Source organism: Pan troglodytes, chromosome 12 (genome assembly GCF_028858775.2).
Source record: "Pan troglodytes isolate AG18354 chromosome 12, NHGRI_mPanTro3-v2.0_pri, whole genome shotgun sequence".
NCBI lineage: Eukaryota > Metazoa > Chordata > Mammalia > Primates > Hominidae > Pan > Pan troglodytes.
Genome location: NC_072410.2, coordinates 27529995 through 27557734, shown reverse-complemented (window position 1 = coordinate 27557734; position 27740 = coordinate 27529995). Strand labels below are relative to the sequence as shown.

Here is a 27740-nt window from a genome sequence, read left to right as displayed (position 1 = left end):
AAGTATTCAGGAGGATAGTTTTAGATTACATGCAAATCCCATACCATTTACTAATAAGAGACTTGAACATCTTAGAAGCTCAGTATCTAAGGGAGTCTTGGACCCAGTCTTCAATGGCTATTGAGGGAAAACTTTATAAATCCAGCATGTTTGCATTTACTATGTCTCAGTTTGTACTGGAGCTAACTTATTAGACATATTGGACATAGCTCAAGTAGACAAGGAAAATTGTCCACTGGCTTTTTTTTCCTTTTCATTGGGGCAAATAAAAATAAGAGAAAGAAATTCTCACTTTTTTTTTTTAATTTTCTGAAACATGGATTCAGACACCCCGCAAGCCTTCCAGAATGAGCTCATGTGCTCTATTTGCATGAACTACTTCATAGACCCAATCACCATTGACTGGACACAGCTTTTGCTGGCCCTGCCTCCGCCTCTGCTGGGAAGAAGGCAGAGCACCAATGCGCTGCCCTGAGTGCAGAGAAATCTCAGAGAAGCCCGACTTCAACACCAATGTGGCACTCAAAAAGCTGGCTTTCCTAGCCAGACAGACCAGACCTCAGAATATCAACAGCTCAGACAATATCTGTGTGCTCCATGAGGAGACTAAGGAGCTCTTCTGTGAGGCTGATAAGAGATTGCTCTGTGGGCCCTGCTCTAAGTCACCAGAGCACATGGCTCACAGCCACAGCCCAATAGGATGGGCTGTTCAGGAATGCAGGGTACAAGATGCCTCTAAGGCAGTTTGAATTGTGTAGAATCCCAAATAAGAATGATGAGGGCCTGTGATAATGATGGTGATGAGAATGCGGATGGTGGAAGTGGTGATTATTCCATGTCAATCATAACACATAAATGTGTCCTTTCAATGTTGCTGACTAATTTGACATTCTAATCATAGCTGTGTTGAGACTTCACTAAAGGAGGTTTGCACCAAGAACACTTTTCAAAGTCAGGTTATATAAAAGCCAGTTTCTCAGAAAATTGATGATATTATCTGAAGGGTCCCTTAAAACTCTCTATGTTTCTATCACTTTTCACATCCAAATTATTAGAACCAAATTTGTTTAACATGGAAAAATCTGACCACTCCACTCTAACTTAAATTTATGTTTCTTTCAATAACAGCCTTTTTTATTGATAAGGGGATGAAATCTACTATACTGTCTTCATTATTGCTAAGCTTCTTGCCTCTTTTGCAGGAGAAACTTATAAAGGAAATGGACTATTTATGGAAAATCAATCAAGAGACACAAAACAATCTAAATCAGGAAACTAGCAAATTTCATTCATTAGTGGTAAGAATGAAAATGTTTCCTTTGTTTTTATGCCAATAAACACAATGTTGGCTTACACTTTTTGGCTAAATTCAAACTACCAGTTAAAAGATAGTGATTTCATCCCAAGAAAATGTAGTGATTTCAATTGATATAATAGGAATTGCAAACAGAGAAGCCCACACAAGCTAGCCAAATTAATTCTAGTATATTGGATAAACGGCATGATATGTATTCTAGTTCAAATTTGAAGGTTGGTATAAACCTTATCAGACACTGCAGGTGAGACAATATTTCACTAAGATTGAGTGTGAGGAAGATGAAAGAAATAGAATAGTATATAGAGTAAAAATATAGTAAAAGTAAAAAACAACTGCACAATATGGTGTATGGCTAAATGTTTTTTAACATTTAGGCAAATCAGACATGAAAAATCCTAAAACAGAGATTAATAGAGGAAATAATTGACTCAAGAACTGTGAAGAAGCATCACAGTGAGAGAAACTAGAAGTCTTTATACAGGTTTTGATTTAAAAAGGGAGAGAGAATAGGAACATTGAAAAAATAGGAAAAAATAGACAGAAAAATATAGCAAATATTCAAGACTCTTTGAAAGAGTGAGGCACAAAGTTTATAAATTGCTTGATTACACCCAGCATATAATTATTTGAAGTTTTCTGTTGAGAGTGAGAACATGTAATCCTTTTAACCAAATGTCTCTGCAGGACTATGTGTCATTAAGGAAGGTGATAATCAATATTCAATATCAAAAGATGCGTCTATTTTTCGATAAGTAGGAGCAACTGCATCTGCAGGAACTGGAAAGAGAAGCAAAAGAGCTTTTCCAACAACTACAAGACAGTCAAGTGAGAATGACCCAACATTTAGAAAGGATGAAAGACATGTGCAGAGAGCTGTGGGAGACATGCCACATGCCTGACGTGGAGCTGCTTCAGGTGAGGAGGGAGGGTCCATCCCCAAAGAAAGGAAGCCTTTACTGGACAATGCTGCCAGGACATGCAAATGTCACCTTCATATGTCACTGCTCTAAGCTAAGTGACACATGCTGTCTGACTTCCACCATTGCATTTGTCCAGTCACTTATTACTGCATACCTTGGTAGTCTCTGGGAAATTTTTGCCATTTTAGTAGATAACATATAACAAAGTTCTCTTCAATATAATTTGGAGTACTATCCACACAGAGAGATCATCTAAAATCATTAGAACTCTAGGCAAGAGGAAGGTTAGTAATACTCCATGTATATGTCCTAGTTCCTCCTCACTCTCTGATGTCCCATACAACAGTGATTTGCTGAAGACATTGAGAGTTTTCCCTGGCCTGGGCAAGGTTTGTAAAAGCTGCTCATCAATGTCCATGTACTCTGTTTCTCATATGGTTCTCTGCTTTGTTTTAATAGTTGTCATGAGTGGTCAGAACTTTCTTTGGAAATAAGATTAGGAAATTAATGACACTGGAAACCTAGATATCTTTGCTTTACTCCACCGTCTCTTGCTGAGCTCCTTTCTTCTTATGAAAATGATGAAGCTTTTCATTGTTTAGTTGAGGTTCTGTTATTAACATAGACATGAATGATTCCTTAGACGGGAATAAAAAGATATACATTATTAAAACACTAAAACAGAAAGAAACAAGAGTATGAGAAAAGATGCAGAAGGAAAAGTCACATAATTAAGAGTATCTTTTTTTTTTGCAGGATGTGGGAAATGTATCGGCAAGGTGAGTTTACATTAAAAAATGCTATTTCTGAAAAGTTTGTTCTCTTGCGAATGAAGGGGATGTACACATGTTGAGGTACTAACATCATTCTCAGTGGCTATTTCTGATTTTGTTTCAAAAGAGGGCCTGAGGTCTTCTTTTCTCTGGTCTGGAAAGTTTTCATCTTAAAATTTGTATGAATTCAAATATACATAAAGACATTTGCCATTCTGAAGTTTGTTCTCCCAATCCATCCATCCTGTCCAGCCCTACCCCACAGATCTTAATACAAAATTACTCTGAGGAATCATAGAGGTGTCTTCTACTCTAGAGGGGTGGGAGGTTAAAAAAAAAAAAAAAAAAGACAGAGGGGAGGACAGAGATTCCCTAAGGATAGGCTGAGGAGGGAGGTTTTGTTCCTAAAAGCATCAATGACCCGGGCCTGCTCCATCACCATACACCCAGTACTAGGAAAGACCTCAGGAAAATGGTTGCCTCAGGACCCTCAGCAGCAGGGTGCTCAGGCTGGAATTAGACTCCTTTGTTTTGCACAAAAGATTAAAGCCTTTTGTCTCAGTGAACATTCTCTGTTAGACACTGACTAGCATTAGTGGCAACGGCCGGCTGAGGTCCCAAAGGTTTTTGTCTGAGTTTTCTGCTCTTTGAAATATTTCCAGAATTTCTGCATACCCTCAGGGAGTGTGATGGGCAGAGGCAGCCCATGACTTTTAATGACTTCAGAAGTTGTATAATGTCTGAGAATAACATATCTGGACACACTGATTTTTACGCCAGTAAAATTTAGAAAAAGTAACATCCTTATGGCCCCTAGAGTGTGGAATAAAATGTACACCCAGTTAACCAAAACTGGCAGAATTCTGAGGAAACATCTTCTATGAAAATATGATATCTTTGTATGACTGTGTGACTAGCTCTGGGCCTGGAAATATAACTGAGGCCATTTTTTGCAGGAGTGATTTGGCACAGATGCAAAAGCCCCAGCCAGTGAACCCAGAGCTCATTTCATGGTGCATAACTGGAGTCCTAGACATGCTCAACAACTTCAGAGGTAAGAGCCAGCTGCTTGGCAGTCCAGCCTCCAATTATTTCCTTATTGGGTCCCTTGGCTCAGGATTTTCCCATTTAAGTTTTATTGTTTTTGACATGTGGGTAACACATACTTTTCCAAAACATGTGCATCTTCTCTACCTGCGTAGTAATATTACAATGATCAAAACTCAATTTCCTGACTTACAGCTTGATGAAAATGTAAAGCAAGATACATAGTTTATCTGCAGAATAAGAAGACAAAGAATATTCATATCATGTAGTTATGAAGACACTAGTTCTCCTGGTGGCATCAGTATTTCGTGTTTATTCAATTTAATTCAATTTTGAAGGCTTAGATTTGGCATAATGGTTTTTAATTGTTTCTATACTATGTGCATTTACATGCATTCTACAAGTAATCTTTATTATTTACAAAATCAGAACATTTTGATCAACAAATAAAATGACTAAAATATCCATAATCAGGACAATTCTAATGCCATCAGATACATATCTTAACAACTGAAAGGTGAGGGATCTGTGAACATGGCTTAACCATGTTAGGCCCATTCTAGAGAGCAGGTCTAGGTAGCAGAGGGCAGGAACCCAGAGTAGATTGAATCAGGGACTAAACAGATAATGTAAAGCCAGAGTATTCTTTTCAGAAACTTAAAAACTTTACGTGTGTTAATTTCTACCAAATTTTTGATGTTTGTGTCCATAACAGGCATAACATACATTCCAATACTCATATCATAGCAAATTGATGTCTACCTGTTGATGATCTTAAAGACAAATAACACAAGAAGAGTTTTCTATTGAAGAAAAAAACCATTTTAGATATGTCCTGAAACAAACTATGCAGATGTAGACATTAAATCATTACTTCGCCCAGTGATATGGTCACATTTTTTCTCTATTATTTAAGGAATAATACATAATTGTTTGTGCTGTAGAGTTGTAATAACATTTTATCTTCATGGATGCATGGGTCTGAACTCTCTTGGCTTCCTTTTTTCTGTATTTTGTTGGAAGAAGAGCAAATGAAGTGAATAATTGGGCCACAGAGCCTCTGTCCCTCATAACACTCACTAATATAATATTTTTTCCTTGTCAGTGGATAACGCTCTGAGCATGGAAATGACTTCTTGCTATATGAGCCTTTCTGAGGATGTGAGACATGTGATATTTGTAGATGACCGTCGCAGTGCACCCATGGATCCCCACGGAGTGGAGAGCTTTGCTGTGTGGGGAGCGCAAGCATTCACCTCCTGCAGGCATTACTGGGAAGTGGATGTGACCCACTCCTCCAACTGGATTCTGGGAGTCTGTTCAGATTCCAGGACAGCAGATACCAATATCGCTATTGATTCTGATGAAACACTTTTTTAAATTTCCTCAAAGAGGAGCAATCACTATAGTCTCTCCACCAACTCTCCACCTTTAATTCAGTATGTACAAAGGCCTCTGGGTCGGGTTGGGGTGTCTCTGGATTATGATAATGGATCTGTGAGTTTTTTTGATATTTCTAAAGGTTCTCCTATCTATGGTTTTCCTCCTTCCTCCTTCTCTTCCCCTCTGAGGCCTTTCTTTTGCTTTGGTTGTACATGAAAATTTGGTTTCATGATGATTTATTGTGACATCCCATATATGAGGCAAATGGTGTCCTAAGACCCTATGTGTGAGAGCCTGTGAGCTCATTGTAACTTCGTGGAATGTAATTACTTTATGGTTATAAATTGGATAACCAACTTGAATGTGTACATTTGTTAATTAAGTTATTTTAATTAGTAAATTATTGTGGAATCTTTACTAGAACATCAATAATGGCTTTTTTTGTACAAGTTTTGTTGAGATTCATTCACTTACCGTGAAAGTCATGTTCTAATGTATTTAATTCAGAGATTGTTAGCATATCACACTTGTGTAGCCATCAGAACTCTCTACTGCTTGTGCACTTTTATCACTTCCAGAAGAATCCCAATACCCATTAACATTTATTCTCCATTCACCCTCCCCCATTCCTTCAGAACACATAATCTACTTTTTATGTTTTTGCATTCAGATAAACAAAATCATACAATATACGTTTTGTTTAATCTGATTTCTTTTTCAGAGAGTAGGTTTTCATACTCTCTGTGTGTACACACTATAAACCATTTGTCTTACTTGTATATTTGAACCAGGCTGGGGTAGAAAAATGAAGTAGTGGATACCTTATCTTATAAAGAATAAAGAAGAGTGCTTATTTTCTTTTTAAGTCTGACCAAGTTAAGTTGACCTCACAGACTTTATTATTTCTCAACATCTTAGTTATTAATCACATTTCAGCTCATACAACAGTTTTTCAGTGCTGGGTTGCTCTGCTATAACATCTTCTCTGAGTATATTATATCAGATTATAATATTCAGAAAACTCTTATACTTATTACTACCAGATTGAAAATTCCAAGGGAGCAATGGCAGTATTTGTCTTCTTTGCTAAGATATTACCATTATCCAGTGAAATTTTTAGAATAGATTACACAATAAATAAGATGAATAAATGGATAAGTAGAGGAGTTAATATGTATAAATATTATTCTAACGTTAAGAAACTTTTCCAAAATATAAGTAACAAAATAGGATAGAACATACTAATGAATAACTATCAAAAGATAAGAAATAAATTGATTTTCAGATTCATATCAAAGATAATACTATTATGTTAGGGTTTAAAATAATTGTAGCATAATTTTTATAGGGTTGATTTCAATTGTCTTAGGTTTTTTAATATAAACCATGGAAAGAGGAAGTTTCCTATATAAGATCATGGGGAACAGGAAAAGGACTTAAAACAATGGAGACTGTCCTTATTTAAACTGACATATAAATTTAATTATTTGCTAAGCATAAAGTGGTATAAACCTTCTTATGCAGTAGAAAGAACAAAATTAGTCTACATTTTAAATAAGAATCCAGATGATACAGAATGGAAAATTCTATAATAGAACGTAATAGCTATGTCTCCTAGGGCACCGGCTTACCTGCTCTAACAAAGACCACAAATTTGAAATGATTCAGAAGGTGCATTGCTCTCACATGTTTGTACCAATATAGGAGTTGTCAAGAAGATTGACATCCTCAACAAGTGAATTTCATCTCCGTGTGCAGAAAACTGCCATTTATTGCCACGTCCCATGCAGCAGGAAAGCCAAAAGAAAAGTAGGAGGGACAAGAGTATTTGGCTTTAAGGAAATCACCTGGTATTTTTCACAATGCAGTTATTCCCGTCCTATAGGTTCAAAATTAGGCAGATGGCACACCAAGTTGTAAGATATATCTGGGAATGCTGTTTACACTCAAAACCATATCCATTCTTATTATTTGATTCAGAAAACAAATTAAATGACTGGCACAACTGAAAATAACCCAAGAGATTTGAGCTGAACCTCAACCAAATAGACAAGCTGCTGCCTAAGGTTAGCACCAGATCTTAGTATTCAAGAGTGAGTAAACCCTGCTTTTTACCACTGTCAAGGTGTCCAGTGTTGTCCTTTTTAGAGCCTGGCTAGCTGAGGGTTATGTGGCAAGAAACATCTTACTTATATTTTAGTCTCTTAAATGAATGATTTATATAGGAATGATTCTTCAAATTTTGAAAATACTTATCAGAAATGTTCTTATTCCTTCGCTCTATACCACGTAGACTCTATAATAAACTGTCTCTCTTCTGCCTCCACATATTTCATGCAGAACATTAGGGGTTAGCAGAGAGAAAGCTTATCACCAGCTTCTTTTGGACTCGCTGCCTTTTTCCAAGTGATCTGAGATGATAAAATTATTCACCTTAGGGCTCCAACCCAGCACTCCTTTTTGATTTTCACCTGTTTTGTAAGCTTTTCTGTTGATGCTAAAACTCTATGCAACATAAAACTGTATGCAACAGTCAGTGCCTCATAATTTAATTACATTATTTCTTCCTAGTTTTCAAGGAAAAATTTATTCCTGACATTCTTCTAATTTAGCTCAGATTCACTTTTGCAGAAAGACAGAATTAGCTACTTTACGATTATTTACTATTTAACTCTGATTTTGGAAGATGAAAAAGTTTTTGTGTCTATTTAGCATACTTTCTTAGCCATTTAACCAAGATAATCTTATTCTATTGATTCTCCTAGAGATACTTAATTTATTTATTCTCTTCACCTGTCAGAATTTATGTTAGACTATCACCAAGAATTACTTACAATTGAAATAAATCAAAGAGGGACCACTAAGAACACTGTCAATCATTAATCCAGAAATCTTGAACTTCCTGAGTTTTCTATCCCTAAAAGAAGTTATTTATCAATAGCCTTGTTACAGATTTTTTAATACAATAATTTTGACTCTTCTATAGTACAAAAAGTAAAAATTGATAAAGAGGATAACTTGGAAAAAATAAATCTAACAAAACTGAGACACATTCTTGACTAGCGCTCTATTTCTGTACTAAATTTAGGAGGCATGTAAATGGCACGTTTCCTAAGTGAAATAAGACAGACACACAGAGAAAAATCCTTCATGGTTCCACTCATATTTGAAATCTATTTTTAAAAGTTCAATACATTAAAAAAGGTGGTTACATTGGCGGGAAGGAAATAGGTAAATGAAGGGCAAAAGTTGTAAAGGCGTAGTAGAATAAGTGAATCTGATGTACAACCTGTAGGCATATTTGATAATGTATTGTTTTTGGGAAATATTCTGAGGGACTAGATTTTTGGTGTTCTTATCATAAAAAAGAAGCACAGCTAAGTGATATGATAGATTTGTTAATTTTCTTCATTATGGTAATCATTTCATTATGTATATGTGTCTCAAAACAACATACTTTGCACCTTGAAAATATAAAATAAAATAAATTTTAAAATAAAGGTAATTTTGTTCTTCCATGTCAGCTGAAAATAAGTGAAGACTGGGTCAGTAATAACATTGCTTTGCTGAATTCAGAGAATTCTAATAAAATATTTTTAGTTGGGAAGCTATCTGTATTAAAAAAAAATGATCTAAGGCTGGTAACAGTGGCCATACTTATAATCCCAGTGCTTTGGGAGGCCAAGGCAGAAAAATCACTTGAGGCCAGGAGTTTGAGATCAGCCTGGGCAACATAGTAAGACCTTATCTCTACCAAAAATAAAAAGAAAATTAGCCTTGAGTGGTGGTGTGCACCTGTTGTCCCAGCTACTCAGGAGGCTGAGTTGGGAGGATTGCTTGAGTCTAGGAGTTTGAGACTGCAGTGAGTTCTGATTGTGCTATTGCACTCCAGCCTGGGTGACAGAGTGAGAACTTGTCTCAAAAACAGCAACTAATTATTTTGCATAGCCATTTTACCTGAAAGGTATAATTATTTCTTCTACAATTAATAAATCTGCATATGTCTAGGCCAGTTATATCAGGTAGAGCTTGTCCTCTAGTACTTACATCTATAAAACAAATAAGACAGTTATAAGGAGGCTCTAAGAAAAACAAATTTTTCTCATTCTGGACTTTGAGGTCTTAATTCTTTAAACTAATTTTCTGTCTCAATAGTGGATATCACCCTGAAACTTAATTTGTCCAAACACCTCACATAATCTGAAATTTTACAAAACATAAAGTTCATAGGATCAATACATTCTTGTGCCTTAAGTCTCCAGGCATTCAAGGATACTATTATGTGGAAACTCAGGCCTTCTACTGCATTATTGAAGGAGCACATTTGAGACTCACAGCACTTGTTGCAGGAGTCTGTTAACAGGTCTGGACAATGAGTGATGTCAGTCCAGATAATTCTGAGGAAGGCTTTCTGCCTTGTTATAAGGAGGATAATCACTGGAGATTCTAGACAAGTTCCCAGTCATCATTCCAGCGTTTAGTTGCTGTTTTTGTAATCTCAGCATTTTTGGAGGCCAAGGTAGGTGGATCACTTTAGGTCAAGAGTTCAAGACTGGCCTGTTCAACATGGTAAAACTCTGTCTTTACCTAAAATACAAAAATTAGCGGGGCATGGTGGTGCACACCTGCAATCCCAGCTACTATGGAGGCTGAGGCAGGATAATCACTTGAACCAAGGAGGCAAAGATAGCAGTGAACCGAGATCATGCCACTGCACTCTAGCCTCGGTGACAGACTGAGACTCTGTCTCAATAAATAAATAAATAAATAAAATCACCTCTTGAATGGAGGGTGAATAAGGAGTATAACATGAGGACGTGTGGGGAAAATATGCATTAGAAGGGAAGGAGAATATACTTAACATGCCAGTGGAAGGTGAAATTCTAAATTATCTGAGAATATTTTTGAGAACTTTGTTTAATTCTCAGTGTAGAAAGATGTACCCTTTGAATGACATTAAAAATTCACTAGAAGAGTGAATAGTTAAAATGTCACATAAGTAACAAGAGTCTCAAAACAAAAAGTGTTCTAAAAGTTTAAAGTCCGTATTTGAGATAGAGGAGAGAATAAATAATAGTTCATTAATTGGTCTTTATTATGTGAAAAGACTTTTCTAAAATTCTTCCATAATAATTGAAGATATAAATTACAATAATTAAAATTTACAAAAGAATAAAAGCATTAAAATAAAGTGTGAAAAATTTAAAAAGGGTAAAGATGAAAATTATTTAATTTTTAATCTCAAAAATCCGAAAGTGATTTTATCAATGTCCTAAGAAAATTAAAATGAAAACAAACTTAATAATGTAAAGAAGGGAGGTTTCTGCCGGGCTGGGGGCGGGAGCTACGGCTTCTCTGGGGACGCGGAAGCGAGAAGCAGGGACCTTGGCGCGCGCCCAGTTTTCCGGGACGGTGCCCCGGCCCCCAGCCCACGCCTCCGGCCGCTGGCATGGTGCTGCTGGCTGGGACCCGGCCGCAGGGTGGCTGGGAGCGCTGCATGACCCCGCCACCGCCGTCCCCACTCCTAGGCGCACAGGTCTAGGAGGACCGCGCTGACTACAAAGAGTTCCAGGGCCCCACACCTGCAGCATAGCCTGGGACGACTCTGTACCCTTTCCAGGACGAGGAGGAGCACGGCGTCGAGGGCTTGGAGAGCGTCCCGGAGGAGGGCGTCCGGGAGGCGTGGGGCTGCTGCGGACGCTGGTGCGGTGAGGGGTGAGCGTTGAGAAGGCGCAGGAGACTGACCACAATGGCTGGACCAGCCTTAATGTCGCCTGCTACCACGGCTTTATGGATATACCGTGGTGGCCTTAGCTGAGTAACCCCACACTGACGTCAACTGGCAGGACAGGGAGGGGAACGCAGCCCTAAATACAGCTGCACAGGCAGGAGCTGCCTCTGGCCCCATGGGCACCGTTGCCTTGGACTCTGGCTCTCAGCCTTGTGCTTCCTGGTCAGCATCACGTGGGCTGGTTCATTTGAGCTTTAACACAGATCTGGTGGAAACACAGGCTGCCAGGCCCTGCCCCTGGAGTCTTTCTTTGAATAGGCCTGGGGTGGGGCCCAAGAATGAGCAGAAGAACAGGTTTCCTGGTGAGGCTGATGCCGCTGGCCCAGGGTTCTCACGTTGAGGACCGAGAGCTTTGAGGTTTTCATACCTGATGATGTCCAGGAACCCTTCTCAGTAGGCACTGAAGACCACCAGCAGAATCACAGACCCCAGGAGAGATGTCGTCAGACAGACACAGAGGCATCACTGAATTAAAGTGAAAATGAAGAAAGGATCTGAGCATCTGTTTCATGACTTTCCTGGCTGTTTTACTAAAGAGGCTATCCTGGCCCAGTCAGGGCACGCTATCATCACCAACTACTTGTTGAACTACGTTCAGGGTCTTGATCTTGAAGGAGGGACGCGTTCGGGTTGAAAGCCGCCATGCAGGGTCGAACGGATCGCATCGGAGCCCTGAGCTAGCAGGGGCGGGTGTCCACGCGAGGTCCCCCGCCGTGGGATGTCGCCAGAGGAGTGGCCACTTATACGTCCGCCTCATGCAGAGAGGCTCCTGGAGCGCCCCTGCCGGGAGCTGTTGGGGGAAAAGTACCAGCTTGAGCTGCCGCCGCTCCCCGAGAGGGCGCAAAAGCCCGAGGGCTCCAAGAACTGCCTGCAGAGGCTCAGGGACTGCGAGCTGTCCGCGCTGACGCCGCGCCCCATGCGGGGCCCAGAGGACCGGGGCGCCCTGGACCACATGGTCAGGATGACCACGAGCCTCTAACAGCCCCGCCGGGGCCCTCGCGTGCCAGACTATGTGCCCCGAGAGCACCTTGTGCTTGGGGAAGAGGCGGCTGGCGGTGCAGGAAATCCTGGCGGCGCAGGAAATTCCGGCGGCGCGGCGGGGGGTTGGGGGGAGGCAGGCGCAGGAGGCGGGCGAAGAGGAGGGCGCAGAGTAGCAGAAGCGGCTCGGCCTAGCGGCCGCTGGCTCCGCAAAGGCCTCCCCAAGAGCCGGCCTCCCACCTGCCCGGCTGCCGGGGTCCTGGGGCTCCGCCGCCCCCGCCCCGCGGACGGCCAGCCTCCTGCCCCTGCAGCGCCTGCAGCAGAGCAGCTTGCGGCCCAGCGTGGTGGTGCCCAGGTCCGCCTCAGCAAGGTGCCCGCGCCCACCTTCCAGCCCAAAAGGCCGGCGCGGAAGGGCAGCACAAAGGCAGCGGCCACCTGCGGATACCCAAGTGGCCTTACGAGGTGGCCAAGGAGGAGAAACGAGAGGCGGAGGAGGCCGAGAAGAGGCGCCAGGCCAAGGCGCAGGAGAAGCGCCCGCCGCCCTGGAAGAAGAGGACGTGAGAGTCCGCGGGTGCTTGGCACGGGGTTTGAGGGCTGGGTGAGGCCGCGGGGCTGGGCACCATGGCAGCTCTCGGGACCACCGGGCAGCGTGCGTTTCCACGCTGTCTCTCTAGGATGCTCCCAGAAAGGGGCTGGGGGAGCCACATCGATTCGCTTCACACCAGCCACCCTAGCAATCAGTACACCTAGGGGGCATGTTCCCTAAAAGGCTCCCTTTAGAGAACCTCAATTAAGATTTTTTTAAAGATTAATTTATTAGGCCAGGCGCGGTGGCTCACGCCTGTAATCCCAGCACTTTGGGAGGCCGAGGCGGGCGGATCACCTGAGGTTAGGAGTTTGAGACTAGCCTGACCAACATGGAGAAACCCCGTCTCTACTAAAAATACAAAATTAGCCGGGCGTGGTGGCACATGCCTGTAATCCCAACTACTCGGGAGGCTGAGGCAGGAGAATCGCTTGAATCCTGGAGGCAGAGGTGGCAGGGAGCCAAGATGGCGCCATTGCACTTCAGCCTAGGCAACAAGAGCCAAACTCCGTCTCAATTTAAAAAAAATCAATTTATTAAAGGATATTTTCTGTGTAATTTTGTATTTTTAATTGTTGTCCAATTTGCCAAGTTTTACAAGTGATAGGGTCCCTTGTATCCAAGGAAGTTTTTATACACTTACCTGAAGACCTTTTATTTAAAACACTGTTTCCAGCAATAAATATTTATGATATCTGTAGGAGTTTACACAGAAATCATGGGATTCTCTCCTTTTTGGGCTGTTTGCTTTGGTCTTTTCTTCTCATCATGGGTGCACCTGCACGCTGGATGTTTTTATTAATTAGATTAAGTGATGCCGGATATTTCTATTTGATGGAGGGATTGGCTGGTTCAGCCACATGATCAAGTGAGACAGAGAGATCAGATTTTATTGTATCTTTTTAAAAAGTATTATCCAATACAGTCATATATTGAGGAAAAACATTTATCGTCAAATTATAAAACAATGCAGAGATAGGCATGTCTGTATTGCTAGAATTAAACTCATTTTAAGCAAGGAGTTTTAGATAAACTGTATACAAAAATCTTTAACATATTAAAATAGACATGAGAAAAACGTGTCATTTGATAAAATGGGGGAAATGTAATAAATGATTACCAGAAATATAAAATTAAGCCATATATGCTCTTAAGTAAATCGAATCTAGGCATCCTTAAAATGTAAAAAAGGATGCAACAAGGGTAAGGAGCCCAGAATGATGTAAATTACAGGAATGGGGTGTAATGTAACCTCTAGAGGAGGTGATGTTTAGAAGAAGCAAAGAGAATGCAATGAGAAGCAAACTTGTTTTAGGCAAATTCTCCTGGAGTGGACCAGGCAGCCCCCTCTTCCAGACTCAGTTCCAGAGATTCCCTTATGTGGGTATTTGTTTTATTATTCCTTTGAGGACTGCATTTGGTGTTTAATTCATCCTCATGTGGACCCTATGGAATTTCCAAGATGCGGGGCCTTAGCACTGTGGCACCTTCCTGCCACACGTACATAATTCACAGCATTACCAAGTCACCACAAGCCCCACGCTCACCTCTGTCAGCCCAGGACCCAGCCAGGCAGTGCCACGTGGTCTCCCAGGCTCGCTTCTCCAAGCCGGCTACCCCAACTGCGAAAGTTATTGAGGCACTGGCCCAGGGAACTGAGCCTTGGGCCTGTCCTAAAGCTCCATAGGTGACTGCACTGCAGCCCACATGGAGAGCTGCAGCTCTAACACAGGGATTTTGAGAGGCCTCAGTGCCATTTAAGTGGCACTTCCAGGACACCCATCCTGAGCTCCCACAAAGGGCGCCACCTTCCCAAGAACGTCTAATTGTCATTGGAACAGCCAGTGTCAGGCAGCTTCTGCTCAGGCTGATGTGGCGTCTGACCCTTGGTGGGTTGCCAGACATTCCTTCCTGTTTCTGCCATGGGAAGTTGGCACTGGGAATGGTATGGAGCCCCCACTTCTACCCTGAGCCTTGGGTGTCTGCTGCTTCCAGGTGAAAAATGGATGTTTCTGATACTGCCCAGCCACTACGGCACCACAACCCATGCTCATAGTCTCCCGGGATGTGTAGAACGGCAATGGCAGGACAGCAAACAACTGGCGATTTCCCCAGGTCCCACGCTCTTGCGTGTGAGTATGTTGGGTCCCTGTCCCCAGTGTGTTCCAGCCTTACCCGGGTGCACAGAGTACCCTGGGGCCAGCACAGGGCTTGTCCAGTGATGCTCCTGGTGTTCACAAAACGGCTCCAGAGATACCTGCATTTTGAAAAGCCTGCCGAGCCAGCAAGTGTAGGGCAGGACCCGGATTTCTTTGGCAAATCTGAAGGTGAGAGGGCCACTTGCCTGCTGAGTAGAAGCTGCCTTTACCTGGCCAGTGTATGCAACTTGAGAGAAAATGACAGCTGCATGGGGGGCTCTGGTGGGACTGGGAAGTCTGATCTTCCGGGGAGCTGTAGATAGTGAATTTCAAGTTGACAGCTACCTTCTCAGGGATTTATATATAAATATAGTTAGAGGAAAAGCTAAAATCTATTTTACTAGTTTTTAGTGTTTGTGTAAAGTAAGCTTAAACTGGACAGAATAAACATTTCTCAGACAATGTTGATGCTACTGATTACAAGTTAGATGGCTGGAGCTTGCCCCTTGGTGGAGAATTTCTCGGTGATTGGAGACTGGGGACTCTGGCAGCAGAAGTGGCTTTATGGTGGGTGTGAAGTTGCTTCTGCCCCTCTGAGTGGCCTCTCGTGGATGTGAATGCATGTATTGACACCAGTGAAATCCACCTCCGTGTGCGTGGAGGTGGCTGATGAGAACACAAGTGAGCCAGTCCTGGTTCTTCCCTCCAGAACCGGTCACTCCCAGTCTGACGTTGGAACATGTGAACTAAGAGTGACATTTTTTTCTACTTGCTTCTGTGAATAAAGTGTTCTACAGTCAGCCAGCACTAAACACCAGAAAGGAGGAGGGAACAGCGTGGAGCAATTCATCTGGAATTACCTCGGTGTGCAGAGGCTGTCCCTTGGCTCCACTTGGGATAAACATTGTGAAACATCGTGGGCCTCTTTCTTCTCAAGCTCCTCCTGACAGCCTCCTGGCAACACTAGAGGCCTCAAGACTATAGAGATCAGAATTGCAATGGCTTTGTCATCTCAGCATTGACCACTCCTGAGACCCAAGGTTCCTCCTGGGAGCAGGAGACAAGGAGTTCGTGATGTTGGATGGAAAATAGGATTTATGAATGCAGAAGGGCTGTGCTGGACCCCTCTTTTCGCTTGTCTCCCTGCTGTCAGCAGTGTCTCTGGCATGGAGGCGAATCTGTTGTGGGTGAAACAGAAGCCCCTGGGGTAGGGCCAGACCCCAGGCCTGAAAAGGATGCAAAGCCTGCTGTTTCAGGCTGTCAGGAAAAATCGTGGGTACCGAGTGATTATGATGAAATGCAACCCAGAGAGGAAATGAATGGGCCCTCACTAAGAAGTGGGTCTGACATGTCTCTGGCAGCCCACCGGCAAGAGCACGACATGCCCTGCAGCCCCACCATCCACACTACATGATGTGGGAGGGCTGTCTGTTCATCCTTACACTGGGGACCCAAGCCTGCTCTGAGGAGTGAGTCACAGCCCTGACGTGCGCCTTGCATTACTGTTTCCTGAGATGTGCCCGGAGACTCAAGCTTGCTCATTTCTGTCCTGACACAGCTCACTGTTCCTTAGGTGGTCAGAGTCCTCCCGTGCTGTGTCAGCTCCTACATAGCATTAGTCTTTCACGTGATAAAGTGCAAGCACTTTTCCATTTTACAGTATTTGGGGAAATTCTCACACACTCCCCAGGGATTTGCGCATGTCCTTCTGCCTCCCCGGTGGGTCATTCTGTGGATTCCGCACCTGGCAGTCGGTGCTCCCCCTTGGAAGCCCCTAGGATCCCTGTTTCTACGGGCCTGGTCCTTGGTTTCTACCCCAGTCCCTTTTGGCCGGCACCTGCCTGGAACTGCCTGGAGCGCCATGGTATGGGGAAGGACAGGTGGAACCCTGACCACAACAGATCCTTCTAAAACAACAGTCACATTGATGATGGTGAGTGCAGTGGGGTGAATGTCATCACAGCATGCATGCTGGGAGCTGCCAAGGGCTTACAAGAAAAGCAGTTCTTCCTAAGGCGCCCTTTGCATCTTCCCATCCACGCCTCTCAGTGCATTTGGAACTTGCTTATGCATTGGAATAACTCTTGAGTCAGCTGCTTGTTTCTGTGCCTCTGCACTCACAGGTTCCTTCATTAACATTTTAAATAAGTGGTTAAAAAAACTCCTCTGGAGGTTGTTTTTGAAAGAAACAGGGAAAAGAAAAACACACACTACCTGAATTGATTTGAGTAATTTTCCAGTGACTCAGTTGAAACTCAGTGTTGCATACATAATTTCCTCATGCTGAGCCAGCCTGAAATAAGACTTGATAAGAGGCACAGCCCTAAGTAGCAGGCAGTGCCACTGTGGACAGTGTACACTATGGTGTGAGTGTGTGCACAGGTGAGCCTAAGTGTGGTACTCATACACACAGATAAACCGAAAGGACACTGGGCTTTGTGCTGGCAAAGGTTGTGATGCTGCCGTGGCTTTCTATGGGCCCTGGGCAGTGTCAGATGGGAAGTGCTTTGATGGCATGTTGTTCAGTGTATTTAATGGGGTCTCCCATGGCCCGAGGACCCACTGTGAGCACTCCACCCACTGTGGCGCAGAACACGGCTGGAGTCATAGCCCAGGTCTTTATTGAAAGGGAGTGTTGACCCAGAAGCCTCATATAGAAACCATTTGGCAAGGTCTGGACCATCTCTCTGCAACTGACCTGCCTTGGCCGCACAGAGGGACCCAGACCCAAAAGGCCCAGACCCAAGGGAGACTGAATCACATTTACCATTACACCAGCTTTCATTTATTTGTTTCCTTATGATCATAGGGACTGTATTACTAAGTATGCTTATAAATGCTATTTACAGACTGTTCCCTTTTATAAGGTGAAAGATTAATAAAGAACAAAAAATTGCCTGTAGAAAACCATGCCTGAGGCCAGGAGCAGTGGCTCATGCCTGTAATCCCAGCACTTTGGGAGACCAAGACAGGCAGATCACCCAAGGTCAGGAGTTCAAGACCAGCCTGGCCAACTTGGAGAAACCCCAGCTCTACAAAAATACAAAAAAAAAAAAAATTAGCTGGCATGATGGTGGGTGCATGTTATTGCAGCTACTTGGGTGGCTGAGAGAGGAGAATTGCTTGAACCTGGGAGGCGGAGGTTGCAGTGAGCCGAGATGGCACCATTGCGCTCCATCCTGGGGGACTGAGCAAGACTCCACAGAAAAATAAATAAATAAATAAATAAAAAATAAATAAATAAAAACAAAAAAATAAATAATAAATAAATAAAAATGAAAGAGAAAGGAAAGAAAGGAAAGAAAAAAAAGAAAGCAAAGAAAGAAAGACCATGCCTGAAGGGCACTGTGTGCTTATCACTTCAGCAGGTTGACACTCACCTGGAGGTGGTGGAATCTGTCCATTAGTCCAGTGGATGGGTTGAGCACTGATCTCTGAGCTCACACACTGGGGCATGTGCCACTGCTCTGACTCACTCCTTTAAAGAGGAAAATACAATTGCGCTTTCTAATACCAAATATTTCATCACAGGATTTAAAAACAAATAATCATTCAATGGAAATTCACCTTTAAAACCCTTTCCTGATATAGCAATGTATCTCCACATTCATGAGATAGGATTGAGCCATTTGTAGGGAATCTTTCTTATATTCTTTTCTTACTTCACTCACCTACCACCTGGGAAAAAACTAGTTCATGCACCTAAACATTTTTATGACTTGAAATCCACAATCATAAACAGCTGTGCTTCAAAAACTGCTGTATTGAGTCTGGAAGCACACTTATTCAATAGCCACAGGGAGGAAAAAGGTTAATTTTTCATAAAGGAGAACAGGAAATTATAGCCAGTTGAACCCATATGTATGCATATGCCAACAATTGAGTTTCTATAAGTTGTGTCTTCATTTTGTTAGAAATGGCTTGATCCACTTAATAGCTCTCATGCTACCCCAGTTTGCATTGAGACCAAACTTACTTGGTCAATATGTCTCCCAAGTCCTGCAAAGAAAACAAGAAAAGCTTCAGAAATGGGCTACTCTTCCAACCCAACCTTTAGGTTTGGTAAAGTACAGAATAGTGCCATCCCTGAAATGCTTTGTAAATTCCTTTTCCTTTTCATTTCCAAAGTTGATCCCAGTACAACATATTTACAGGATGGCTTTAAACTCTTGATGAATTCAAAGCCCTGGTGGTGAATAGAGGAAAGGAAATGTGTGGCCATGCATTGCTGCAATCAACAGTCTACAAAGTGGACTTTCCCAGGGCTTGTTTCTAAAGGATAATATGTTATAAATTAAGAACAAACAGAAGGAAGAAATAAGTGTTTTTCTTCCCCAAATTCTCCATTTCGCTAAATTGGAGACAAAAATGGGATAGTCACAAATAAGTTAATTTTTTTCTGTTTTTGAAAAGCAAGCTACAAAAGAAGTTTACTAGAGGGTAATATTCTCTGTGGCCAATTTTGATAAATGGGAATGGAAAATTATATCCACTTAAAAATTCCACAAGCTTGCTTGTTCATGGTTAGGAAAAGAATTACATTTTGTCTATGTTATTTCTATTTGGAAAAGATCCTCCATCTTAGCAGCAGGAGCTAAATATTTTATATATATACATATATATATGCGTACACACATATACATATATATACACACACACATCTATGGTGTTGAATAAATAATATCACCTAAGCCAGGGGTGTGCAATCTTTTGGCTTCCCTGGGCCTCATTAGAAAAAAGCATTGTCTTGGGCCACACATGAAATACACTAACATTAACTATAGCTGAAGAGCTTTAATAAAATGACAAACAAAAATCTCATCATGTTTCAAGAAAGTTTAGGAATTTGTGTTGGGCCATGTTCAAAGCCATCCTTGGCCATGTGTGGCCCAAAGACCATGGGTTGGACAAGCTTGTTCTAAGGTATGAACTTCAAATAATATAAAAATTTTTTAGGCATGTTATTGGTTCTTTCCTGGAGCAGCTCCACATCTAGATCATGGCACATTTTCATCAGCTCCTTATAGATTTTTCTTAGGTGTTTTTTTTTTTCTGAACCATTTTGCATTTTTGCTTTTCTTAAGTTGTAAAATCTTTCTGTCATCCTCTGTAAGTTTCTCTATATGTTGTTTTACTTCTCATAGGGAACTGAATGCAGCTTCCTCTACTCAGCTCTGGTCATCTCTGCCCATAGCTACACATAGCACTGCAGGGACCTGGATTTCCTAGATGACATATTTATTCTGACTTCATCCTCTTCCTCTTACACATCCTTTATTCACTTTAACTCAGGTTCTCTTTTCTTTATCTCTTTCATCTTTTCTTTGTAATAAAGTTAGGGGTCTCACTATGTTGATGGCCAGGCTGGTTTGAAACTCCTGGTCTCAAGTGATTCTCCTGCTTCGGTCTCCCAAGTTATACGGATTATGGACTTGAGCCACCAAGCCTAGACTGACTCATGTATTCTGCCAATAAGCTATGTACATAAATTTGTGTCTTCCTACTTCTCAGAACCATGAAATCAATCATTCCTCCCTTTCTTTCATTTATCTTTATTGTTTCTTAACAATACTAGAAGCCAAATTCATTCTTTTCTCATACCACTTTTATTCATTATATGACTTCCTGAAACACCTGAAGAAAGGTTATTATTGATCATTTCTTCAATATATACCCTTTGATATTGGAAAACCTACATGAGAGCCATTGGAATTAATGGTTGATTCACAGATAATTGTTTGCAGTATTATGATCTCTGTGTTTTTAAATTAGTCTTTAGTACCAAGTCTCCCTACTGCATAGCCTGACCACTCTCTCTGAGCAGTAATCAATGCTGCATTGTACCCTCAGGATTGGAAGCCATGAGAAAAAATCTTCCTCAAATCCTAACCAACACGATTTCCATTCAAGTGATAAGTGGATACATTTCTAGCATGTCTGTCTGAGGTTGAATCTGAGGGAAAAGGCCTAATACTTACAATCCACTGGCTGGGTTTCCTGCTTTTCTCACTTAAATTTCTTTGGTTTTCTTGAATTTTTGCCCATAAAGATCTCATTTGCTTCATAATCTTCTCCTGTAAAAGAACTATGAATGTGAACATCAGAGAAGTAAATCGTTTTGGGTTTCAGACCCCCAGTGATAAAGAAATCAACGGATGAGATATGAAAGATTTGGGAAGATCTCAGACTGTAGAACCACAACATGTAATGCAACAAGTTTATAGGAAAATCATAAGCAGGGCTAATTTATAGATAATGTGGCATCTTGCAGCAGAATTGGAATCTACTGACACCATGCCTTGCTAATTCTAGCATATTTTATTCTATTATTTCCAGTGTTGGTACATAGGTTTCTTATATAGAAGCCTTTTGAACTTGTAGTTTGGATAGCCAGAAACTCTTCCTGATATTGAGCTCTTTACAGTGCCTTGAACATTACACTAAATAGTCAAATTATTATAATGATTATTAACTTCATCACTCCTTCAGTGAAATGTAAGTTCAAGGAAGGAAGGTATTCTCACAGATTCCACTGAAATTTTTATCATTGATACCTAGGCACTACATGACATCCAGTACAGAACAGACTAATCATCATGCTCTTCAACTTCCCCCTAATCTCTTTACTTGTGCCATCCTCCAGCTTTCAAAGTGCTGTCAGAGCCATCACTTACCCAGTGTTCCTTAGCTGCCCCTCACAGTGTCTGTGATCCTGGTGCTCCTGAGTGTCCCAGAACAGCAAATGAAGCAGGCTCTTGTCCACCTCTTCAAATATCTTTTTGTCTCCCTGTGGGTTCCACACATTTGTTCATTAGAGCTCAGGAATTGCCAGAGACTGGCTTTCCTGGTAATGCACACTAGATTCTTCAGAAGAATATTGGTTTTGATGTCCTCCTGCTGTGATGGTTCCCTGAATGTGGGCAGCAGGTAGGAATTTTGGCTTCTTCCCAGGAAAGGCAGAGACAGGGTCTACAGAAGCTGGGGACACAGCCTGTGGTGATGGGATCTACGAGTTAGTTCAGACAGAAGAGACAGATGGGCTCTTTCTGGAAGGCTTGTGTGATGTCTGAGACCATTTTCCTGAAGGAAGGAAATTAGGAAAGGTATCATTCAAACTTCTTCATCTTATGCCCTGGAGAAACAAAGACCAAAGCAAAATTTGACTCAGGTTGTAACTCAATGATAAACTTCTGTCTAGAGTAGAATAAGCTTTATTTTGTATAAGACAAAAATAGAACCTGAGGTACAAACAGAGTTCTCAGATCTGTAGGTAAAATTGTTGGGTTCATGCATAACTCACAGGGCACTACATACTACCCTTTTCTTTTGCATAGAAGAATGAACCTCAGAGAGGCCAGGTGTGGTGACTCACACCTGTAATCCCAGCACTTTGGGATACCAAGGCTGGTAGATCAGGTTGGAGATGACCCTGGCCAATATGGGGAATCCCCGTCTCTACTAAAAATGCAAAAATCAGTCAGGAGTGGTGGCACATGCCTATAATCCCAGCCACTCAGGAGACTGGGCAGGAGAATCGCTTGAACCCTGATGTTGCCGTTAGCTGAGATTGAGCCAATTCTCTTCAGCCTGAGCAATAAAGCAAGACCTATAAAAGAAAGAAAAAGAAAGAATGGAAGGAAGGAAGGAGGGCAGGAGGGAAGGAAGGAGAGAAAGAGAGAGAGGAAAGAAGGAAAGAAAGAAAGAAAGAAAAAGAAAGAAAGAAAGAAAAAGAAAGAAAGACAGAAGAAAACAAAAGAATCCTCAGTTTTGTTGAATTTTGACTTTACTCCAAAAAGCTTGAGGTTTAAGGGGATGAAATTAGGACCAATTTATACCATTAGATGATGGGTTCTGAATACTCTGAAAACCATTCTTAATGCTCGTTGTGATTGGTTTAGAAAAGATTGATTTTGTACAAAAGAATAAAAAAGTATTAGTTTAGGAAATGGTATTTAACTGAGATTTTTCTCTCATTGTTTCATTTAGATATCATAATTTTCTCCTTTAAAGTATTTTGAAGAATCTCAATCACAATCCACCACTGCAAAATAATTTCTATATAACCATTATTTATTTACTGAACATTCTGAAATTTGATCACATTTCACCCAGAAATGCTAAAGAGACATGTAGTATACTCTAAAACAATATTATCCTCAAATTAGTCAATGCATTACCTAAGTTGTATATTATAGAATATTCTGTCTTGCGCATATATTTGTGTGCCACCTTTATAACAGAGGGTATTACATTTATGCACAACATATAGAATAAAATATTCTCAATAAAATTTAGTATATACAGCAAGTATAAAATTGTAAAATATCTGAAAACTATTTTCTGTGTTCTTAGAATACATAGGAACAACTAAGGAATGCATAAATGATACAACTAAAATTAATCTTCACTGTAGTTCACAAGTATGTAGGAAGACAGGATGACAAAGTAAGTGTAAAAACATTTTTACTAAGTAAGCAAATGACATCACTTATAGAAACAAGCTCAGTTTATTGAAAAATTAAACATAGCGCAGTCTGTTTTGGATTGGAAAAGTAGCAGGAACTCCTCCTCTGTTAGCTGTGTTCTCACCCTAGAAATATACTTATGGTCTCACTGATACTTGCAGTAGAAGTAATAATATAAAGTCTGATCAGGGATCAGGGCCTCACCATATAGTGATAGTAGCTTTCAGACATCTTCACAGCCAGTTCCAAAGCCACTCTGTGTGTCCCAGAGAAGAATTAGTTTGGCTCCTTGTACCTCTTTATATTGAATCTCTGAAAAATCACAGCCCTTTTGAAAAGGTTGTATGTTTCTTGGAGTTTGGGATAGCCATTAGGGTTCTTGATTAGGTTTCACCAGAGGAGAAAAAATGATTGATTCAACACCTTGGCTAATTTCCATAAATAAACTTTAAACTTCCTCTCATCAAGAACCACTGAGTTTACAACAAAAGAACCCTCAAATACCAAATTTGTAGATAATTTTTGGGGTACTTTATTTTACTCATCAAAAGATGAGAAAGAGGATACCATCAATTTATGATTTTAATAAATGTCTTCAAAAGTCTGGAATATTTTTTCTCCTTTTTCTTTGTGTTTGTTTTTTGTCTTATGTTTTTGGAAATGTTTTGCCTGAAGTTGGCTTTAATTTTAATAGTCACTGAACTAGACTGGAAATGCACTTTGCTGTTGCTTTTAAAACTTGATTTCAGGTTTTAATGCATTACTGTCAATTTATGTATATATGTACATATTCTGGTTCTGTAGCCCAGGCTGGAGTGCAGTGGTACAATCACAGTTCATTGCAGCCTTAAACTGCTAGGCTCATTTTCTCAAAGAGCTGAAATTATGGACGTGAGCCACTGCACCCAGCCTGTTATTTTATGTTTTTAATAAAAGCATAAGAATTATCTGTATTATAAATTAAGAAATAGAATATCTTTAAGGAAATATAATATCTTTAAGGAAAAATAAAATCTCTAGTAATTATAGGCTCCTATGAAAACCACCTTTACCAATAGCAATTTTGTGTATATCCATATAACACATACATATATAAATATATATAATATATACATGAATTTTTTTTCACATTTGGCAGACATTGAAGAATAAAAATTATAATTTATATTGATAAAAAGTGAAATAAGTAAAATTTGCTGTTTAGTGAAAACTTTGTTTAGCAACTTAAATGAAGCTGCAGAAAGTGTGAATTGGTTAATAGATATAAAGATATGTCATGAGGGCTTCACAGATGGACAAACAGAGGTAAACTAGGAGAGTGAGTGACACGTGGAGGATGAGAGTATCATGTATGTGCTTTATAAACAGCATCATGTGTGATTGGCTGTAGCACAAAGTAGAGCTAACTAGAGAAGATGAGGAGAGAACATATTCAAGGGTATAATGTTTGATAATTTTTTCAGAGTAAACAAATGAATTCAGGAAGCCAACCAATCCCCATTTTGGATGTGTAAAATATAACTTTACTTTGTTTTGAATGTGCAAAACAATATATTTTGGCTGATTTTTAGTAATTTTCTTCTTTGGTGGCTGATTCATGATGATGTGTTTAAGTTTGAAACCACTACTGAAGATGAAGAATCTCTTAAAAGAAGCCAAAATAAACTGTTTCATTTTGAGGGAACACATAATAGAATGACAACAGACTGCTCCACAATCATAAATGTAAGAATAAGACAGTGGACTAATATTTGTAAAGTGTCAAAAAATGTAACTGCCAATACGGAGATGAATGTGGATTAGAAATTTTTTTATATAAGAGGATAAAAGGATGATCTTGTCACATAAGTATAATAAAAAAAAAAAAGGAGGCTTTATACCCTACTAAGGGCTTCTAAAACCGTACCTATGAGATCTACATGAAAGGTAATTCCAACACCTCTGCCACGTTTGAATCTGGCTTTATTTATTGCTTAGTCTCTTAACAGTGTTTCCTTTATGTATCTTTTCTGTTTCTATATATGTCTGGTAAGTTTTACTCAAAAAGTGAACTGTGTAGAGTAGACTAATATAGAAAGCAAAACCAACATGTGTTCCCTTTTACTAGGCTGAATGTGTGTGTTTTGAGGGAGAAGGTTGAATCAATCTAGTCAGGAGTTGATTTGGTTTTGGGTCTTGTTCCTCTTAGAGTTAATTTCAGTGCACCATAGGTTTCCTGCTCATCTAGCATTACTTTGTGTTTTGGATTGGACTGGTTCAGCAGCTTTTCTCAGTATCTGCTGTATCCTCACCTTTAAGTTTCCCTTCAAATTCCGTTCAGTCCCCCAGAAGACACTGCTTTGACCTGTTACTCAACAATTGTTAGCCTAGTTGGGAGTGGGGATGAGGATGGAGAAGCATACTCTGTCATTCTGATGAAGCTCAGTCACAGGTTGACACTGTTTCTGGGTCTTCATGGCTGGAACCTTCTTAATGATCCTGTCCAAACTTCAGGTGTACATCTAAATCCTCCACATATTTTTTTCCTCCTTTTTGTTTTCCCCTTTCCAAAGTTCAATTAGTTTTACCAGTGTCCCAAGGGCAATGATATTCCTTATCTTTTCCTTTGTAGTTTTAGGTTTTGTTACACGGGAGAGACGGGGAGGTAAATACAGGTCTTCAAATGTGATATTCACTGAATCTCTTCACAGACTGTAAAACAAATGTATGTGGCACATATACACCATGGAATACTACGCAGCCGTAAGAAAGGATGAGTTCATGTCCTTTGCAGGGACATGGATGAAGCTGTAAACCATCATTCTCAGCAAACTAACACAAGAACAGAAAACAAAACACCTCATGTTCTCACTCATAAGTGGTAGTTGAACAATGAGATCACATGGACACAGGGAGGGGAACATCACACACCAGGGCCTGTCACGGGGTGGGGGGACAGGGGAGGGATAGCACTGGGTTAAATACCTAATGTAGATGATGGGTTGATGGGTGCAGCAAACCACCATGGCACGTGTATACCTATGTAAAAAACCTGAACATTCTGCACGTGTACCCCAGAACTTAAACTATAATAATAAAAAAAGTTTTATGTCTTCATGATGATGTTAACTTATCATAAATTAAATTATTTATATATATATGCATTTGAAAAATTAGGCATAACATCAAATTCATCTATGTCAAACTCTTTATTTTACATGTTAAAATATTTTTTAAAAATATTTAATTCTCTTATTCATGAAAAATAATTACAGTTTCTCTCCTTGAATGCAATGCTTCCTGTATCTTATCCTGGTTAATTTTTAAGTTTCCTAACGATTGCCTTCCAAAATATTCAATATTCTAACTTCTAATATTAATTAATGGAGTTTGAAATTTATCTAAATAAAACACTGTAATATAACATTTGTGTATTTCAATTCTTCTTCTTAAACTTCTCTTTGAGATTCATTAATTTGTTACATTTCATTGTTATTATCTTTGTTTTATAGAATTCTTTTGTATGATGAGATCACAATTTATTTAGCAATTCTACTATTGATGAATATTTATTATGTCTCCAATTTGGAGCTACTATAAAAATTGATGCAATGATCAACATTGTGTTTATCTTGAAATACACATAGGTAATCTGTGGAATATATTTTAGAATTAGAATATCTAGCGCATAAGGAATACTCATAGTCAGTTTGCCAAAAGCTCTTTCAGTTTATATCCCTCCAGCCATGAATAACTTTCATTGATTCTTTATCTTTCACAACACACAATTGTATGTGTCTTTAAATTTTACTAACTTTTATGGAGGCCTGCAGTTCAATTTACGGATTAATTTTTACTATTCTGAGGACTAATAAAAGTAATCCCTTTTTCATATTTGGCCAGTTATTAGTTATTTATGGCTCCAATTTTATGAAGTGCCTGTTCAAATATTTTACCCAATTTTATATTGGGTTCACTTTCTTTTATTTATTACAATCATTAATCACATGTATTATATTTTATTGCATATATGTCGGGATAAATATTTTTCTCCACTCGGTTTGCATTTTAATTCTTGGATGGTATATTTTGAAACACAGAATCATTTTTGATATAAACTAACTAAATTTTCCTTCTTAATTGTTACTTTTTTGTCCTGGTTAGGAAATCTTTCTCTTTGAGAATATTTTATTGTGTTCTCATCACCTTCAGACCATGAATCCATGTTGAAATGAACTGTGTATGGTTTGAGGTAGGGGTGAGCATTTATGTCCATTTGAATATTTAATTGATCCAGCATTGTCCTGATCACCTTGTAAATTTCACTGTAGAACAGCACTCTAATAAGGCATGAGCATTTGT

The 27740-nt window shown here is 40.2% G+C and overlaps 2 pseudogenes; both read left to right on the top strand.

Moving 5' to 3' along the window:
• The first annotated feature begins 316 nt into the window (after nucleotides 1-316).
• LOC470435 (tripartite motif-containing protein 64C-like) lies at nucleotides 317-5657 on the top strand (annotated as a pseudogene).
• Nucleotides 5658-10763: 5106 nt separating this feature from the next.
• LOC104005075 (ankyrin repeat domain-containing protein 33B-like) lies at nucleotides 10764-12903 on the top strand (annotated as a pseudogene).
• Nucleotides 12904-27740: the final 14837 nt, after the last annotated feature.